The sequence below is a fragment of the Lissotriton helveticus genome, chromosome 12, assembly GCF_964261635.1.
Source record: "Lissotriton helveticus chromosome 12, aLisHel1.1, whole genome shotgun sequence".
NCBI classification, from domain to species: Eukaryota; Metazoa; Chordata; class Amphibia; order Caudata; family Salamandridae; genus Lissotriton; species Lissotriton helveticus.
The window spans coordinates 269,091,753-269,107,166 of record NC_136073.1 but is presented as its reverse complement, the minus strand read 5'-3'; the positions used below and the strand labels follow the sequence as shown (position 1 = coordinate 269,107,166).

Genomic DNA, 15,414 nt, shown 5'->3' with positions numbered 1-15,414 from the left:
AAACCTCTTTCATGTAGCTACTTTTCTGACTTCATATTCTTCAGTTTTACATCATTCCTAGCTGCCAGAATTGATATTGAGATTTTTTCAGTTGTGATACCCATGTGACGGTAGGTGTTGCTATATTGCGCAATAGCGACATAGCAGAGCCGCATATATGCAGCTCTCTTGCGTGCCAATATCAGTTTCTTAATCTGTCTTCTGGGTTCTCAGACGCCGAGCACTTAGAAAAATTGCAGGTCATATTGTGCTAAAATCCAACTTGGGACTTAATAAAAATGGACAAGAGCATGAGGGCAGCAGTACCTTTGTGCGTCGGTAGAATTACCCTTGGGCGTCAGTCTGGATCAGGAAAGTTTTTCGTCAGCAGTACCCTGTAGGAGAGTGGGGTCTGCAATCCTATGGTCACCCCAGATTTTTTCTTTTTGCTTCACTGGTTTACGACTTTCCCTGGCTGTGGGCCTGCTAATCAGACCCACAGCCTAGCTGTTCTCTCTCTAAATTGCCAACCATGTACTTTAGGTGCATTTACCAATTGGTACTGGGCTACCTTATCAGTCCCTGTACAGTATACCTTAGGTATCCAGGGCATAGGTGTACCCAGGGCCTACCAGGAGCTGAAGCATGTATTATGCCACCCCTGGCTGGCCATCTAAAACTGACACAACTGGCTGCATGACAGCTGGGGCAAGGTGGTGTAATCACCCTTTGCTATAGATATAGTATACCTATATCTAACCCTAAAATGGACACATATCCTCCTATCAGTCACTCCTATGGCAGGCCTTAACAATCCTGAAGGCAGAGTGCTTGGAATTATGTGAGATGGTGCTCTGGCATGAGCTGAGCCCGTCTGCAGCTTGCGGAACCAAGTCCTAATGGCTGTTCCATGATAACGCTATACCATATACTCTTAAGTGCATTATCAACCTCGCGGTTAAATGCTAACTCTGGTATAACATTATCAAAACATGTCGAGTAAGGTGTCATACGAATTGGAATACTACCCCCTCGCCAATTCTGGCGACGGGCGTAGCATTCCACCCTTCTAGAGGGACACGACTTGTATGTAACTGTGAACCCCGCTTAAAGTTAACTCGAGCCTTGGCATCACAAAATGGATGCTGCCACCACAGACACAAGTCTGACCTCCTGCTGCTGGGAGTCCTTCCAGCGAGGGCGGCTTGGACAAAGGGTTTCCTACCTTGGGAGGTGCTAGCACCACCCCAGACAGGATTTTGTGTATTGGGTAGGATAGGCCTGAAAGGAATGAGACATGCCTGGGGCACACAAGGTGCCCTGTGCATACACCGGTTCAAACCAGTTGCTGGGCCACTCCAGCCCCAGCTCTGGCGGAAAACCGGACAAAAGATAGGGGGTGTAACCACCCCCCCTTCCTGGTCCCACCCAGGGGAGGGGCCTAGTCAGTAGTGCAGCCCCCTTTAGCAGGATAAAGGTAGGAGCTGGTCCCATTCCAAGTTAGATTAATCCTGAACTACTCTACAAGAAGAAACTCTGGACTTCGACATTCTGCTCCACAGAATACTGAAGAAATCTCCCTTGTGGGCAAGGAGTGTCCACCCTGCAACTGCAGGCACCATCAAGCGTCCAGCGGCTTCACTTTGTCGTCTTCCCCCGAGGATCCAGACTTCAGAGCCCGACGAGACCCGGATTCCCAGACCTCTCCGACCTCAACCCACATCTGCAGCAAAGCTGAGACCCGTGGGTGCGACGAGACACGTGGGACCGGCCATCTTGAACGAACCTGCACTTCGCTTCCAGCACGACTCCCGAGGTAAACTCGACCAAGTGCTTTGGGGACTGAGAAGCCCCAGCCCCGAGCAGCTCCTGCACCGAAGATCAGCCCTCCAGCATCCACGAGATCTGCGTGGGGCCCTTCTGCTTGTCTGCTGCTCAACGCGTTGTCTGATCACTTGCCGGCTGGCTAGTGGCCTCCTAGACGACGAACCTTTGAATCTTTGCTGCTGGTCTGGTTGCTCCAAACTGGCCCTTGCTCCCTTCCAAAAGAGGGGCACCCCGGACTCTCCTAGTCCGCACCAGACGTCTTTTCCACTCACCACGTGGGTTGCCTTTGCCAAGGCCTGTTGACTCCAATTCCGGATCCAACACCGCCGACAGCGAGAGCCTGCGTGGGACAGCTCGTGCCTCCATCCTGGTCGTCGAAGACACCTCCTGGTCCACGTGGCTGCAGAGTCAAGCGTCCACTCTTCACCTGATCGCGACGACAGCACCTGGTTCCACACCGGTCACTGGCTAGTGACTTTGACCACTGTCCCCTCTGCTTTCAGGTCCTCTTCTTCCCCGATCCACCCTTGGATCGCACCGGACATCTTCCTCCTGGTCGCCTGCAGCATCTTTTCTTTCAGGCTCTATTGACTTCAACGCGAGAACCCGACACACTTTGACACCTATGCACCCGCAGCCAGTGGGTGAGGTAACGAGAGCATTTCGGTGCTCAAGGGTAGTTTAACTGTCCTAGTGTCCAGTTCCACAGTCGTTTTAGTCCTAACTAGTCAGGATTGTCCGTACTTACCTTTAACTTGAACTGTACTGTCCATAGACGTTGTTACGCATCTCGTGTGTGAGTTCACACTCTGCACACGCGTTCCGTGGGCCTTCTATTACTTACCTAGGGTTAGTGTAGCGTGGTCCCATCGATCCTACAGCCTCTGGACAGCTCCATTCCTTTTATCGACTTTCACATTCCACTTACTTAGTATATGGTTTGTCGTGCCTCTAGGGCACCATTGTAATTTTGTGCAACTTGTCGTATTTTTCGTAAGAGATTGTCATGTGCTTAGCCCTCTGACCTCATAAAGAGTTCAGAGGTGTTGTTATTAATAAATATACTGTTTATTTTCATAACAACCTGTGTGGTGTCCTTTCATCTGGTATTCAAGGGGTTATATTGTGGTAAAACAACTGGCTTCACATGCCAAAAGAGTTTAGCCTAAGACTGCTTTGTCCATGCTACCATTAGGATAGCTGGTCTATAAGGTTGACTTACAACCAATCACCATAAGGGTTGTTTGGACTGATACAAGGTGATCACTAGAACTAGTGAGCATCATATATCAGGCCAACTTCTCACATACCCCTGCGCGTCGGAAGGTGGCGGCGGTCGACTACGCGTTTGTCTATGGCATCGTGGTCGCCGGGATAACGTCGCAGTGGCTACATAGACGCCGCCCTTCCCGCTGATGTCAGTCCTGTACACAACTTTCCATGCCAGAAGCGCAGAGCCATGCAAGACACTGAACACTGGTGCACAAAACTAGGGCACTGAAAGGATAACCTTAACCCTAGAAATCAGTACGCAGAACGGTGAGGATGGATGGGGCAGTAAGGAATCTATAACTAACTAATGTTTCTTACAGATATATTGTTACCGAAGGTAAGTAACTTGTTCATCTGAAAGAAACACGTTAGTTTTAGATTCCTTACCTTAGAATAGATACCCCAGCAATACCAACCCCAGAGGTGGGTCTGCAAACTAAGCTCACACTAGAAAGTCCTGGAGAACAGAACAGCCGGCTGCCCAGGCAGTACTGTTTGGTGAACGTGTGCAGCGATGCCCTCGTAGCTGCCTGGCAGATATCAATAAGGGGGACTCCCCATCCCAAAGCAGTGGTAGCTGCTATCGCCCTGGTGGAATGGGTGCGCAGTCCAATTGGAGGCTCCTTTTTGCCAAAGAATAGCAAGCTTTGATGCACAAAACGACCCACCTCGAGATGGTCCATTTGTGCACGGCCTGACCTTTCTTAGCATCCACGTAACCAACAAAGAGCTGGTCGACCACCCGGAATTGTTTGGTGCGATCCAAATAGAAGAAAAGCACACATTTTGGATCCAGGCGGTGGAGCCTCTCTTCCTCTTTTGAAGGATGCGGAGGCGGAAAGAAGGTGGGCAAAGTGATGGATTGGCCAATGTGGAAAGAAGTAAACCCCTTGGGAAGAAAGAAAGGAAGGTCTAGTTCTGAGGACTACCTTGTCCGGATGAACAGCCAGAAAGGGAGGCTTGGAAGAAAGAGCTTGTAGCTCACTCACCCTGCGCGCAGAGGTGATTTCCACCAGAAAGGCAGTTTTCAAAGTTAGAAGCCTGAGAGGAAAGTTGTGTAGCGGCTCAAAGGGAGCACACGTAAGATATGTAAGAACCAAGTCCTACTGGGGCATTACAAAGGGAACAGGAGGAAAAAATGAGTAATGCCTTTAAGGAAGCGATTTACAACAAGGGACTTCAAAAGAGAAGGCTGATCAGGAAGGCCGAAATGGCCAAGAGGTAGCCCTTCAGCATGCCCAGAGCAGAGCCCTGCTGGGCCAAAGAAAGGAGGAACAAAAGAACTTCGGGAAGGGGATCCACAGCCTTTGCTGCGCACCATGCCACAGATTTGTTCCATCTGCAGGCGTATACTGTCTTAGTGGATGGACGCCTGGCTGCCAAAATAACATCACAGACTTCCGGAGGCAGGTCAAACAACATCAACTGCCGCCGTTCAATCTTCACGTGAGGAGATGGAGGCTGGACAGGTTTGGGTGGAGGACCGTCCCCTGTTGATACGACAGAAGATCATCCAGAAGAGGCAGTCTGATCGGAGAGGATCAATGGCCATACTGAGCAGCTCGGGATACCAGACACTTGGTGCCCAATCTGGAGCCACAAGAATGAGTTGGGCCTGGTCACGCTTGACCTTCTTCAGCACTCTGGGCAGAAGTGGTATAGGCGGAAACTCGTATAGAAGACCGCAATTCCACTTGAACCAAAAAGCGGTGCCTAGCAAAGTGATGCCTTGGAAATGCCAAAGCGCATAATTGCTGATATTGCGCGTTCTCTTCAGTGGCAAATAGATCTAACCAAGGTTCTCCCCACTGTCGAAAGAAACCTTGCACCACCTCCGAGTGAAGATGCTATTCGTGATCCATCATGCAGCTGCAGCTGAGTTTTTCCGCCCTGGCGTTCAGGGAACCTTCCATGTGTTGCACCACCAAGGATATGCCCTGATGTTCCAGCCATGTCCAGAGGGCCTCCTGATATAGGGTCCACAACCTCACCCAGCCTTGTTTGCTGCAGTACGACATGGCAGTGGTGTTGTCCGTGAACACCTGCACTACTCTTCCCCGGACAGAGGGAAGAAATGCTTTGAGTGCAAGACGAAGCGCCAGAATGTTGATGTGGAGCCCGGACTCCGGCAGAGACCAGAGGCCTCTGATCTCCATCTCCCCCATGTGGCCACCCCATCCCAGAAGTGATGCATCGGCCCTGAAAGGTAGTTCTAGGACTTGGAGGCTGCTGCAGAGGGGCACTGGTGGACTGGCTCGCCCGCTGGCCCCCAAACTGTCCCCGGCCGCACAGAGGCTGGACAGCTTGCTCAGGCCAGTGGTTCTGGATGGAACATGGCAGGGCACCCCTTCCGTAGCCACAAAAGTGGCAAAAAGCAGACTGTGCGGGTCGAGAGTTGGAAGCAAGGACCTGGCCGTAGCCCTAGAGACCTTAAAGCGATTAAGCGTGTTGTCTGCTTTGTCGCGAAACAAGCGACGTCATTAAAGGGCATATCCAAAAGCGTATTTTGGACATCACCCAAAAAGCCAGTGGGCCTCAGCCAGGCGTAGCGTCTCAGGGCTACCAACGTTGAAATCGTCCTTCCCAGCGAGTCGGCGGTGTGGCAGCACCTGCGTGGCTGGGTCCCACACAGAATGGGAGTAACAGCCCAAGAGACATGCAGTGTTCACCGACCGCAGTCCTAAGATGGCAGAAGAAAACATTTTCTTCCTAAGATGGTCCAGCTTCCTGGATTTCCTATCAGATGGAGCAGTAGGGAATGCGCTTTCGGAAGTAGAGGTTTGGACCACCAAGCTCTCGCGGGTAGGGTGTTGAGATAGGAAAATGGAGTAGGTAGGGCGGTGGCATTGGGCAATCATCCTATCCACAGGTGTCCCTGTGCTGGGCTTGGACCAAGTGCCCAGAAGGATGTCCACGAGGGCCTCAGTGAACAGCAGCATGGGCTCCGAAGAGGCCACTGCCGGTTGAAGCACCTCAGTCAATAGGTTAGTCCTGACTGCCACCGTAGGAAGCTTAAGGTTCAAGGCTTCAGCCACCCTCTGCAACACCACAGTAAGAGGCACCCTCCTCCGTAGCAACAGTAGGGGAGATCGCATGCCGAGGTCTGGAGAGTTGTCCACACCACTGATCTCACCCAACTCCTCTCTCCAGTCCGGTTCCTTTAACTGGTCTGCCAGAGGGTCAACAAACCCCTCCCAGTCCTCCTCACCCATCTCTGGTAGCCACTCATGGTGATAGGGAACACCAGGGAAGAACAGGGGTACAAAATTACCGGTCGCTGCTGGTCCGGCTCTGTGTCCACATCGAGGAGGAGGCTAGGGTCGACGTCGGTTGGGGACATAACCGGAGGTGGAGAATGGTCACACAAGTTGCTACTTGTGTAACGATATATATCTGTAAGGGACATTAGTTAGGGAAAGATTACCTACCTTAGAATAGCTCCAGGCGTCAGACTGGATCCGGAAAGTTTTTCGTCAGCAGTACCCCGGCGTGTCGGTAGGTGGTGTTGTGCATCTCCGCGTCCGTCGCTGGCTTTGTAAGCACCGAGATCACGTCACAGAGACTACTTAGGTGCCACCCATGCGCGCTGATGTTAGTTCTGTACACGACTGTAGGAAGGTGGATACCTGACTATGGTTACCCCAGATTTTTTGCCTTGTGTTTAGCTGGTTTTCGACTTAGTTGGCCTGGGATCCTGCTAATCAGGGCCCCAGGCTATCTGCTCTCTCTGTAAAATGGACTCCATATACATCTGAAAGAGACACGTTAGTGATAGATTCTCTACCTTAGTATATCCCCAGGCGTCAGACTGGATCTGGAAATTTTTGCGTAGCAGTACCCTTGCGCGTCGGTAGGCGTCGTCTGCGGCTCCGCGTCCGTCGTCGGCGCTGTGATGACGTCGTCGGAGTACTTTGACGCCGCCTCCGCGTGCTGACATCAGTTCTTCTTTTTTCCGCGCCAGCAGCGCAGATCCGGAAAAAGTGCTACCTCAGTCACTTTTTGACTAAAACTTTTTGATCTTTTGATCATCCTTTTTCGAGTCTTCGACTCCGAACGGTGCCGGTAGGGATGCCTGGTTTTAAGCCCTGTGAGCATTGCGACCGGCTGATGTCGGTCACAGACCCTCACCGTCGGTGTCTCTACTGTCTCGGTGTCGACCACGACGACAAGACCTGTTCCGACTGCCGGGCCCTGACTTCGAAGGCTAGACGGGAGACGACTCGAACTCCGGCAGTCGCCCCGCACCAAGAGAGGTCCCGGTCCGGACAGAGGTCGAGGGACCGGTCGCAGCAGCGGAGCCATCATAGCTCCGGGAGTCGACATCACTTCTCCGGGTCGAAGTCGTCGTCAGGTAAGCACAAGAAGTCGAAGAGACGTCGACGCTCTTCCGACTCACCCCCGACGCTCACGCGACGCAGCCAGGGGTTCAGGTGGCACCGATAGACTCTGTCTGAGTCGCAGGCGCTGCGTCCGGCTTTATACCCTCCGGTCCCTGGGCCTAACGCGGCGCCGGAGGAGATCCCTCTCTCCACCGACGGGCTCCGCGGCGCCTTCGGGCCCAGCGGACCCGTCTAGGGGTCATAGCGGGTCGGGGGCTTCGGTCCCGACGCCGTCGGGTGCTTCGGCTCCGACGCCGCCGGCGCCTTCGGGTCCGGCGCCGCATGGCCCCGCTGGATCCAGTTCCGGGTCGTTGCCGGTGGACTTAACGACCTCCCCGGCGCCGACCCCTCAGGTGTCACCACCGGCGCCGTCCTTGGGCGGCGCCGTCCCAGACGCCTCCCTCGACCCGGTTCCGGGGCTGGAGCGGCGCCGCTTCAGACGCCGTAAGGAGAGTTCACTTTCCATGAACCGGCCCCATCCTTTGCTAACCCTGAGTACCAGGAGATGGGTGATGAGGAGGATTGGGAGGGGTCTGAGGACCCTCTGGCACGTGAATGGCAGTCTCAAGAGGACTAGAGGACTGGGCAGGTGAACTTGGGGAGGCCAGTGATATAGACACTTCGCCTGACACTGGCTTTGTCTCACCTTCTACCGTGGCTACGGAGGAGGGGGCAACGATAGTGTGGTGTTGATGAGGGCGGCCAAGGCCTTGAGCTCCCCGTCGCGGCCGTGAGGACTAACCTCCTCACCGAGGTCCTTAAGCCGCAGTCATGCTCAGCCGAGCCTCTGCTGCAGTTTAACGAGGCCTTAACCGACGTTCTTTTGGGCACTTGGTCCAAGCCCGCTACGGGTTCGCCCGTAGATAGGAACGTGGCCAGACGCCACCGCCCGGCCCCGGGCGACCCATGTTTCCTGTCCACCCACTCCACCCCCGAGAGCCTGGCCATCCAGGCCTCCAATTTCCAGACCGCATTCCCGTCGGCTCCGCACGTAGTTGTGACGGACGCGTCCCTCCAGGGCTGGGGAGGCCACATGGGAGAGGCGGAGATCAGAGGCCTCTGGTCTCCGGCGGAGGCCCCGCTCCACATCAACCTGTTGGAGTTACGGGCGATTCGTCTAGCACTGAAGGCATTCCTCCCCTCTGTCCGGGGGAGTGCAGTGCAGGTGTTCACGGACAACACCACCGCCATGTGGTACTGCAACAAACAGGGCGGGGTGGGGTCGTGGACCCTTTGCCAGGAGGCTCTCCGCCTCTGGCAATGGCTGGAACGCCAGGGCGTGACCCTGGTGGCTCAACACCTGGCAGGTTCTCTGAACGCCAGGGCGGACGAGCTCAGCCGTCGGTGCATGATGGATCACGAATGGAGTCTGAACTCGGACGTGGCGCAAGGCCTCTTTCAGCAATGGGGAGAGCCTTGGTTAGATCTATTCGCCACCGAAGATAACGCGCAATGTCATCTGTTCTGCGCGTTGGAATTTCCAAAGCGGCACTCGCTCGGAGACGCTTTTCGTCGCAAGTGGAGTTGCGGTCTATTGTACGCCTTTCCGCCTATACCACTTCTGCCCAGAGTGCTGAAGAAGATCAAGCGCGACCGGGCCCAAGTCATCCTTGTGGCTCCGGACTGGGCACGAAGGTACTGGTATCCAAAGCTACTCAGTATGTCAGTCGATCCCCCGGTTCGTCTGCCTCTTCAGGAGGACCTTCTGTCGCAGCAGCAGGGGACGGTCCTCCACCCGAACCTGTCCAGTCTCCACCTCCATGCTTGGAGATTGAGCGGCGACAGTTGAGGCCATTTGACTTGCCTCCTGAAGTCTGTAACGTCATTCTGGCAGCCAGGCGTCCCTCCACAAAGTCGGTATACGCCTGCAGGTGGAACAGATTTGTGGCATGGTGCACAGCAAAGGCTGTGGATTCTCTTGCTGCCCCTCTCTCTGAGGTTCTTCTCTTCCTTCTTTCTCTTGCCCAGCAGGGCTCTGCTCTGGGCACTATCAAGGGCTACCTTTCTGCCCTTTCAGCCTTTCTGAGGCTGCCTGATCAACCTTCTTTGTTCAAGTCCCCTATTGTAAATAGATTTCTAAAAGGCATCACACACATATTTCCTCCTGTTCCGTTTGTGATGCCTCAGTGGGACTTGAACCTGGTTCTTACGTTTCTGATGTGCGCTCCCTTTGAGCCACTTCACAACTGTCCGCTCCGCCTTCTTACTCTGAAGACTGCTTTCCTGGTTGTCATCACCTCTGCCAGGAGAGTGAGTGAGCTCCAGGCCCTTTCTTGTACTCCTCCTTTCCTTTCTGTCCATCCGGACAAGGTTGTGTTGCGTACTAAGCCATCTTTCCTGCCCAAGGTTGTCACAGCCTTCCACATTGGGCAGTCCATCGCTTTGCCAACCTTCTTTCCGCCATCGCACCCCTCTAAGGAGGAAGAGCGGCTCCACCGTCTGGACCCAAAACCTGCGCTCTCATTCTACTTGGATCGCACACGCCAGTTCCGGGTGGATGACCAACTCTTTGTTGGCTACGTGGGCGCTAAGAAGGGGAAAGCGGTACACAAGCGGACCATCTCTCGGTGGATCATCTTGTGTATCCAGGCATGCTACTCCTTGGCTAGAAAGGAGACCCCTGTTGGATTGCGGGCTCACTCCACCCGAGCCACGGCGACTACAACTGCCCTGGGCCAGAGAGTGCCCTTACAAGACATCTGTCAGGCAGCTACGTGGGCATCGCTGCACACGTTTGCAAGACACTACTGCCTGGACTGCCAAGTCCGGAGGGATGGCTTCTTTGGCCGTTCTGTCCTCCAGGACTTTCTGGTGTGAATATTGGTTCGCAGACCCACCACCGGGGTTGGTATTGCTGGGGTATCTATTCTAAGGTAAGGAATCTATCACTAACGTGTCTCTTTCAGATGCACAAGTTACTACTTGTGTAACGATATATCTGTAAGAGACATTAGTTAGTGATAGATTCCTTACTGACCCACCCATCCTCCCCGTTCTGCGAACCGATATCTAGGGTTAGGCTTACCCCCTTTCAGGGCCCTAGTTTCAATGGCACCAGTGTTGGTTTTTAACATGGCTCAGCGCTTCTGGCGCGGAAAAGCTGTGTCTAAGAACTGACGTCAGCACGCGGAGGCGGCGTCTAAGTACTCCGACGACGTCATCACGACGACGGACGCGGAGCCACAGACAACGCCTACCGACGCGCAAGGGTACTGCTACGCAAAAATTTCCGGATCCAGTCTGACGCCTGGGGATATTCTAAGGTAAGGAATCTATCACTAACTAATGTCTCTTACAGATATATCGTTACACAAGTAGTAACTTGTGCTTTAGGTACATACCTAATTGGATATTGGGTCACCTTATGAGCCCCTGTATAGTGTACCATAGGTACCCAGGGCATAGGTGCATCCAAGGCCTACCAGGGACTGCAGCATATCTTTTGCCACCCCTGGCTGGCCATCCATTGACACAACTGGCTGATCACTCAGCTGGGGCTAGGTCGTGTAATCACCCCTTGCTTAGATATAGTATTCCTATATCTGACCTTATATCTAGACACATATACACCTATAAGTCACTCCTATGGCAGGCCTTAACAATCCTGGAGGCAGAGGGCTTGGTTTTATGTGAGATGAGGCTCTAGCATGAGCTGAGCCTGTCTGCAGCTTTCGGAACCATGTCCTTATAGCTGTTTTAGAATATAGCCATACCATATACTCTTAAGTGCATTATGAATCTCGCGGTTAAATACTAACTTTGGTTTGGCTTTATCAAAACATGCCGTGTAAGGTGTCATACGCTTTGGAATACTACCCCCTCGACAGTTGTGGCGACGGGGGTAGCATTCCACCCTTCTAGAGGGAGAAGACATGTTGTTCCTACTAATCCCGGTTAAAGTTAACCAGAGCCTCAGCATCACAAAATGGATGCTGCTGCCACAGACACAAGTCTGACCTCCTGCTGCTGGGAGTCCTTCCAGCGTGGGAGGCTTGGACAATAGGTTTCCTGTCTTGGGAGATGCTAGCACCACCCCAGACAGGCCATTGTGTATTGGGGCAGGGAGGGCTGAATGAAATGAGACACTGCCTGGGGCACACAAGGTGTCCCATGCATAGTCCGGTTCAAACCGGTGCTGGGGCACTACAGCCCCAGCACGAAACTGGACAAAGGGAAAGGGGTGTAACCACCCCCTTCCCTGGTCCCACCCATAGGAGGAACCTAGCAGGTAATCCAGCCCCTAAATTTGGTATATAGGTAGGAGCTGAGTCCCAAGACTTTAGATTTATCCTGACTGAAACTTGAAATGAAACTCTGGACCTTCGACATTCTACTCGACATAGAAGACTGAAGAATCTCCCTTGTGGTCAAGGAGTGACCACCCTGCACAAGCAGGCACCATCAAGCGATCAAAGGTTTGCTTTGTCGACGCTCCCGCCCGAGCACAGAGCCTGACAAGACCCAGACTTCCAGCAGCCCGATCCACAGTCACAGCAGAGCTGAGACCCGTGGCAGCGACGAGAGACGTGGGACCGACCATCTTGGAAAGCCAGCAAATTGCTTTCCGTGCAACTTCTGAGGCACCCTCGAAGTTGTGCATTGGGGAATGAGAAGCCGCAGCCCCAGCCCCGAGCACCAACTGCACCGAAGATCAGCCCTCCACAATCCACGAGTTCTGCGTGGGGCCCTTCTGCATTTTCGTGCTCGACTAGTCTGTCCGGTCACTAGCCCGTTGGCTAGGGGCCTCTGTGACGACGACAACCTTGAATCCACACCGCTGGTCTGGTTGCTCCAGACTGGCCCTTGCTTCCCTGAAAAGGAGAAGCCCATCAGACCTTGCTGGTCTGATCAAGAAGCCATCTTCGATTCCTGCGTGGGTTGCCTTTCCCAAGGCTTGTTGACTCCAATCCAGAAGCCGACACCGCCAGCCTTCGTGGGACAGTCCGTATCCAGCGCCTAGTCATCTTCGACACCTCTTGGTCCACGTGGAAGCTTCACAACCTCACCTGATTGCTTCGCGACATCGCCTGGTTCCTTCCTGGTCACTGGCTAGTGACCCAGATTCTGTCCCCTCTGCTTTCAGGTACTCTTCATCTTCGATCCGCCCTTGGATCCAACCGGACATTTCCCTCCTGGTCGCTTGCAGCATCTTTCTTCAAGGCTCCATAGGATTCAGCGACGAAACCCGACACACTTTGACACCTATGCACCCGCTTCCTGCGGGTGAGGTAACGCGAGTATTTCGGTGCTCCTGTGGGTATTTACTATCCTAGTGTCTAACTTTCAAGTTGCTTTCTCCTTGTCCATCCGGAAGTGTTCTAAAAGAACTAGTTTCTAATTCTTTCGTTCCCATTCTAACTCTAAGGTAACTCGCGTGTGTGTAAAGACACTGCACGCGCCTCCCGTGGGCCTCCTGCTCCCTATCCTTTGGTAGTACAGCGTAGCCCCAGCGATTCTCCAGGCCCTAGGCCAATCCTTTGTCCGTGACGTGGTTCTTATACCACTATTTTAGTATATGGTTCGAAGTGACCCTAGGGCATTACTGTATTTTGTGCAACTTATTGTATGTTGATTAAGTATCTTGTTATGTGCTTGTGCCTCTGACCTCATAAAGAGTTCAGAGGATTACTTTAGTAATGAATACATATATATTTTCTATATATATCCTGTGTGGTGTCCTTTCATCTGGTATTAAAGGGATTGCATATGGTAAAACAGCTGGCTTCACATGCCCTCTTGAGTTTAGCCTAAGACTGCTTTGTCCATCCTACCACTAGGATAGCTGGTCTATAAGGTTGATTTTCAACCATCACCATAAGGGTTGTTTGGACTGATACAGGATGCCCACTAGAATAGTGGACATCACATATCAGGCTAACCTTTCACCACAACTTTCTGCACCAGGAACGCAGAGCCATGCAAAAAAAGGGATGACCTTAACCTTAGAAATCAGTTCGCAGAACAGGAAGGATGGGTGGGGCGGTAAGGAATCTATCACTATTAATGTCTCTTACAGAAGTAGTAACTTGTGCATCTGAAAGAGACCTGTTAGTGATAGATTCCTTACCTTAGAATTGATACCCCAGCACTACCATCCCCAGTGGTGGGTCTGCGAACAAGATTACACCAGGAAGTCACGGAGGACAGAACGGCCAATGAAGCCATCTCTCCGGACTTGACTGTCAAGGCAGTAATGCTTGGTAAACATGTGCAGCGTGGCTCACAAAGCTGCCTGACAAATGTCCTGCAAGGGAGCGCAGCGTCCCAAGGCAGTACTGGCTGCTGTTGCCCTGGTAGAATGGGCACACAGCCCCACAGGAGGCTCCTTAGCCAACGAGTAACACGCTTTGATGCACATAACGACCCACCGAGAGATGGTTCGTTTGTGCACGGCCCAACCTTTTTTGGCGCCCACGTAGCCAACAAAGAGCTGGTCATCCACCCGGAACCGTTTTGGGTCCAGACGGTATAGCCTATCTTCCTCTTTCGAAGGATGTGGAGGCGGAAAGAAGGTGGGCAAAGTGATGGTCTGCCTGATGTGGAAGGGCGTGACAACCTTTGGCAAGAAAGGAGGACGGAGAAAGGAAAGGAGGTTTAGAAGAAAGAGCCTGGAGACCACTCTCTCTTCTGGCACAGGTGATAGCTACCAGGATAGCTGTCTTTAGAGTTAGAAGACTTAAAAGACAGTTATGAAGGGGCTCAAAGGGAGCGCACATCAGAAAGGTGAAGACAAGATTTAAGTCCCATTGAGGCATTATGAACGGCACGGGAGGATACGTGTATGTAATGCCCTTCAGGAAACGGTTAACAACCGGGGACTTAAAAAGAGAAGGCTGATCTGGAAGCCGTAGAATGGTGGAGATGGCCGAAAAATAACCTTTGATATTGCCCAGAGCAGAGCCCTGCTGGGCCAACGATAGAAGGAACAAAAGGACCTCATGAAGCGGATCCACAGCCTTTGCTGTGCACCATGCCACAAATTTGTTCCACCTGCAGGCATATACCGTTTTAGTGGAGGGACGCCTGGCTGCCAGAATGACATCACAGACTTCGGGAGGAAGATCAAAAGCTGTCAACTGTCGCCACTCAATCTCCACGCATGGAGGCAGAGACAGGACCAGTTCGGGTGGAGGACCGTCCCCTGCTGCTGCGACAGAAGATCCTCCCGAAGAGGCAGTCGGATCGGGGGATCGATCGGCATGCTGAGTAGCTCAGGATACCAGTATCTTCATGCCCAATCCGGAGCTACAAGGATGACTTGGGCCCGGTCATGCCGAATCTTCTTCAGCACTCCGGGCAGAAGTAGTATAGGCAGAAAGGGGTACAACAGACCGCAACTCCACTCGCGTTGAAAAGCATCGCTGAGCAAGTGCCACCTTGGCAATTCCAATGCGCTGAACTGATGACATTGCACATTCTCTTCGATGGCGAATAGATCTAACCAAGGCTCCACGTCCGAGTTCAGACGCCATTCGTGATCCATCAAGCACCGGCAGCTGAATTCGTCCGCCCTGGCGTTCAGAAAACCTGCCAGGTGTTGAACCACCAAGGAAATGCCTTGATGTTCCAGCCATGTCCAGAGGCGCAGAGCCTGCTGATATAGGGTCCAGAACCCCACCCGCCCTGTTTGTTGCAGTACCACATGGCGGTGGTGTTGTCCGTGAACACCTGCACCACACTTCCCCGGACAGAGGTAAGGAATGTCTTCAGTGCAAGTCGGATCGCCCGAAGCTCCAAAAGGTTGATATGGAGTCGGGACTTCGCCGGAGACCAGAGGCCTCTGATCTTCGCCTCTCCCAAGTGGCCACCCCATCCCAGTAGGGACGCATCCGTCACCACTGTGTGCTCTGGTTGGGGAAGGGAAAGGGATCTGCCATTGACCCAATCGCAATTCGTGAGCCACCACTACAATTGTCGTGCAGTGCCCTCCGAGATCTGGACGTGATCGGACAGGTAG

At 53.1% G+C, this 15,414-nt stretch overlaps 1 protein-coding gene across 8 annotated transcripts in view; it reads right to left on the bottom strand.

The window, feature by feature from the left end:
- The window catches only part of PMFBP1 (polyamine modulated factor 1 binding protein 1), a 2,317,386-nt gene that overhangs the window by 1,046 nt on the left and 2,300,926 nt on the right, over positions 1–15,414 (bottom strand). The gene's annotated exons all lie outside the window — the stretch shown is intronic.